At 44.2% G+C, this 5,145-nt stretch overlaps 1 long non-coding RNA gene across 1 annotated transcript; it reads left to right on the top strand.

Annotated features, from left to right (window-relative positions):
• The first annotated feature begins 3,272 nt into the window (after positions 1-3,272).
• Positions 3,273-4,764, top strand: LOC134760592 (uncharacterized). Its single transcript, XR_010138365.1, has 3 exons — positions 3,273-3,391; positions 4,058-4,116; positions 4,663-4,764. It is a non-coding gene; the product is annotated as an uncharacterized LOC134760592 (long non-coding RNA).
• Positions 4,765-5,145: the final 381 nt, after the last annotated feature.

The raw sequence follows: 5,145 nt of genomic DNA, 5'->3' as shown, positions 1-5,145 counted from the left end.
ACTGTGCATCAGCAACCTATTTTTCCGGGACCCCTCTCTGTAGCAGAGAGCTATTCTCTTTCTTTCACCTATTAAATTTCCACTCTTAACCTCACCCTTTGTGTGTCCATGCCCTTGATCTCTGTGGCTGTGAGACAATGAACCTTGGGTGTCACCCCAGACAATGAAGCCACTTCACTAGCAGCTGCCTCTGGCGGCTGGCAGTCCCATCAGGACTCCTCTTCCTCTTTTCCACCACACAGATTTCCCATTCCTCTCCCTGCCTTTGAGTTTCTGCCAAACACTATTGAGCTGCATGAAAGAACCTTCAATGCATATTACAACTGAAAGAAACTGATGTGAAAAGGCTGCATACTGTAAGATTCCAACTCTGTCACATTCTGGAAAAGGCACAACCATGGAGACAGTAAAAAGAGCAGTGGTTGGCAGGGGTTGGGGGAGAGAGGGATGAACAGGCAGAGCACAGGGGATCTGCAGGACTGTGAAACTACTCTGTATGATATGACAGTGGTGGATATGGCATTAGACATCTGTTCAAACCCACAGAATGTACTGAGGACTAAACTGACATTTTTTCTCTCTTGCCCAGATTCCTATCTAAGGGGCCTGGGGAGTCATACCCTAAAAACTAAAATCTCAACATATGGGCTTTATTTAACCTTATATATAACACAGCTTACTTTCCCACCGGACTCTCGTATAACATCATATGACAGATAAAGAAGGAAATAAAAATATTTTAGCCCAAAATAGGATTTATTTGCATATTTTGAAATGGCCCTGCAAAGCTGTCTCTTGTGGGGAAAATTTGCATCTGTAAAGAATCTCTATTACCATAACTAGCTCTTTTCCCTTCCAGGCCCTCCCAGGCCCTCCCAATCTTCTAGAGATTAGCTGAAAGTCTAGCACCTTTTAAAAGTCTGAATAGGAAACATTGGCCATCTATTGTCTCTAAGGGCGGCCCCCATGAGACTTCATCTACATGGTAAGAACCTTGGTCTCCACAACCCCTTATCTTGACCCAGATGCTCCTTTCTATTGATTGCAGGTTTTTAGATAATAACTGTTTCAATCAATTGCCAATCAGAAAATCTTTGAATCCACCTATGACCTGGATGCCTTCCTCCCACTGACCCCCTTCTAGCTGTCCCACCTTTCTGGACTGAATCAATGTACATCTCACATGTACTGATTAATGTCTCATGTCTCCTTAAAATGTATAAAACCAAACTGTAAAACAACCGCTTTGGGCACATGTTCTCAGGGCCTCTTGAGACTATACCTTGGGTCACTCATATTTGGCTCAGAATAAATCTCTTCAATATATTTTACAGTGTTTGGCTCTTTTCACTGACAATACAACACCAAGAATGACCCTAATGTGAACCACAGACTTTGGGTGAAAATGATGTGTTGGTGTGAGTTTAGCAGTAGTAACAAATGTGCCCCACTGATGTGGGACATGGACAGTAGGGCAGGCTGTGTGTGTGTGTGTGTGTGTGCGCGCGGGCTGGTGAGGGGTGCATATGAGAGCTCTCTGCACGCTCAGCTCAATTTTGCTGTATAGGTGTAGAAAAAATCTTACCTCCACCCATCTTAGGTTTATTGCCTTGGCCCCACAAATTTAGACCAATGAAAGCCAGGTTAACAAGAGAAAACAACACATTTATTAATTCATGCGTTGCAAATACACATGGGAGAGCTCAGTGATAATAACTCAAAAAGGCAGTTAGAACTTGGGCTTATTAGCACCCTAATGAGAGAGCAATATATTTGTAGAGAAGTGGAAAGACAAAGGAAGGGGACCTTGAGCTTCTTTGGATAACAAGTTGTGGGAAGGTAGATATATGGGGGAAGTTGACAGATAAGGTTGATTTGGTGTGCTTGTGATGTTGATTTTTCTGGTGCCACCTCTGGGCTGGTAAGAGACATCCTGCCCTTCTGGTAGATGGGGGCAGGGCAGAGAGTTTGTCCTGTGTCTACTTGGTCTCAGTTGTCTTCAGCTCAAAATAATCTTTATGTCAGAGTGGCATATTTTGGGATGGCATACTCTAAGCCCCTTCAGCTGTGAATTCAAAACAACTCTGAAAAAGTCAATTAAAAACTATATTCCTATAACATGGCCCTTGCTGCTGGGGCTCAGGACACACCACCCCAAAATATGACAATACAAAACCAGATATGTGAACACAAAATATACTTCTTAGGCAAATTTTGATCTGTTATTCTAAGAAATTGCAGACACAGGAGTAGCTCTGAAAAGCTGCCCTTTTGTGAAAGAAATTTATAACTATAAAATACATCAACATTAGTGAATTATCTGTATCAGGAAGAGGGCTGGTTCCAGACAATTCTATCACCCCAGAGAGTTTTCTCTGCAGCACAAGACACTTTTATTCACCAGACATTGCCTCCCCTCACCCTCCCAGAACTTGTGCCCATCCCCGGCAAGCCCCAAGCCCCTGTTCCTTTCTGTAACTCAGGACACTATTTAAGCTTCATTCATCTGGCCCTTCTCCTGGTCCATATTTTGTGGGACTCCTGTGCATATAGACGTAATTAAAGTGTTTTCTTCTCCTATTAGCCTGTCTTATGTCAATTTAATTCCTAGCCCAGCCAAAGAACCTAGAAGGGGAAGCCATTTTTCCCTCCACTACCTGCTTTTCAAGATCCCAGTTTGTTGGAACCACTTCAGAGTTAACCCTCTGTAAATACTTGTCAGTCCTCATCTTTTCAATGTTTTCACCTGACATTCACTCTTTATTTCACTCTTATGTCTCCCAGCAGGTTGCTCAAGAAACTCTCCCTTGCTGTGGACACTGCTGACTTCTGTAAAATATATTTACAGGAGGCCATTGGTTTGGACTGAACTTCTGCACTAGGCCCAACAGACTGAGATGGAGCATGGACCCCTATTAGAGGCCTGCTAGGCCTCCTCCAAGCATGGAAACAAAGGAAAATCTTGATTTCTTTCAAGGGAAATTCCAGGTACCTAGCTGGCATTGAGAAGTAAATGAGCCACCTGATAAGCAAGAAGGGAATAACAGCTGCAAGTAATAGCCACTCGAGTAAGTCAGAGCGACAAGGTGTTTTGTCCCCTGTTGAAACTAAAGATTGCATCTTAGCATATGTCCATGAATGGTTTTTCAGAAACCCGGACCCACCTCAGATGGAAAATACTGACCATCATCACAGGGACCTCAGATGTCAGGGAGATGAGGGCTGCACACTGACAGCTGCTCTTTGTTGTAAATTTCTTTCTCAGCGGCCTGGAGAGAGTCATGCCCACAGGCCAGAACTTAACATTCCTTTCTGCTGATCCCAAGTTTTAGACAAAGCCTGGCTTCCTTAACCAACTGCAATCAAAGAATCCTGAAGCCGCCTATGACCTGTAAGCCCCTTGCTTCAAGAGCTTCCACCTTTTTAGGCCAAACCAGTGTATACCCTCTGTATTGATTTATGGTTTCCCTGTAACTTCTGCATTCCTGAATTATTCCCCTGCCTTTAAAATCCCTTGCTTGTAAGCCATCCAGGAGATTGGGTCTGAAGCGTAAGCTGTCCCATTCTCCTTGCTTGGTGTCCTGCAAGTTAACACCCTCCTTTCTCCTGCTGCAAACCTCGGTGTGGGTGTTTGGTTTTACCACACGGGGCAAGCAGACCCAGGTTCATTTCAGTAACAAAACCAGACTGTATTGGAGTTTCTTGCGCTAAAGTTCCACTTTTCCAAACCAAAACTGAGCTGTTGATCTGACCTTCTGAGAAGTCAGGACACAGAGAGATAAAAGGCAAATCCCCAGCAGGCCAGGTTTAGCCAGCATGGTAGGCAGTCCCTCCCCTCTGCTTTAATGTTTACAAGGAAAGTAACTTTGCAACCAATCCGTGTTTTGTTCTCTGTTTCTGCTTCAGCCTTTTCTATCCATAAAGCCCATCTCCCCAACTCTGCTCGGAGGAATGCTCAGTCTGTTTTATGGAATGAAGTGTTGCCTGATTCTAGAATAGCAAATAAAGCCAATTAGGATCTTTAAACTAAATCTGTTGTACTTTTGTCTTTTGACAGTTCCATGATGGAATATCTAATGGCCACTTTCCATTTACCATGTTAAAGGAACAGTCCAGGTAAGTGGCTCCTTTTTGTTTCTGGGGTCCATCTTGCTCCTGGCTCCTGACGCCAATGCTTCTCCTTCTCATCCTGCCTTTCTGGATGCTCCTACCCAAGGTTTGCCAGCGTGCTCACAACCCCTGCTTGGGATTTAAAATCTGAAGTGCATCATAACTCACTCCTGGACTCTGCTATTCTTTTATTGGTATGCCAGAAAAAAAGAACCCCAAGCCCTCTGGGGGACCAAACTGATTTTTAAGGCACTAATTATTAACTCTATTCTTACAACCTCCAGATTTTATCTCCACTCAGAATTATATGTACAGCTACCTAGCTGATTTCCAGACCGAAATACCTCTTTGACATTACAGATTAAAACTGATCCCACTCTATAGTCTAGGTCATCTTCCTGGACTTGGCTGTGACCTAGACTTACTGTCTAAATAAATGGTGTGACGGCTCACCTAGGGACTCCATTCCAGACTCTAGAAAGAGTTTCTTCAGCCTGTATCTCCCCACATCATAAACAATCCATTACTGAGTCCTGTTCATTCTTCCAATAGACCAAAGGCTTCCCTTCACTTCCACAATGACCCCAACTGTTTTGCCACTCGCTCCTGGAAGAACATCTGGATTTGTTTCTGGCTTTTGGCTATGAGGAATAAGCCTGCTGAGAACATTCAGCTCCAGGATTTTGTGTGAATGTAAGTGGTTTAGTGGTAGGGTGGGAACCTGAAGGCCATCCCTGGGTTGGGTGATTCTCCAGAGGGACCCAGAGAACTCCACCAAGCTGACCTAAGCCCTTGAAAGTCAAACAGATTACTGCATGTCCCAATGCCTGCACTATAGCTCACTTGTTGGAATAAACTGCCCAAGAAAAATGGGGGTACGTGGTTACATTATCAGAGGCATCCCAGGTGGATCCTGGAGACATGGACAGTACCCATAGTCACGAAGCTGACAGCTGGAAGAAGCCTGTCTGGTTCAACCCCTGTCTGGCATATTCCTTCCTTCTCCATCCTCACTTTCTACCCCTCACAGGGACA

The sequence above is a fragment of the Pongo abelii genome, chromosome 19, assembly GCF_028885655.2.
Source record: "Pongo abelii isolate AG06213 chromosome 19, NHGRI_mPonAbe1-v2.0_pri, whole genome shotgun sequence".
NCBI lineage: Eukaryota > Metazoa > Chordata > Mammalia > Primates > Hominidae > Pongo > Pongo abelii.
Note: the sequence above shows the minus strand (reverse complement) of the source record. Positions and strands in the feature narration are given on the sequence as shown.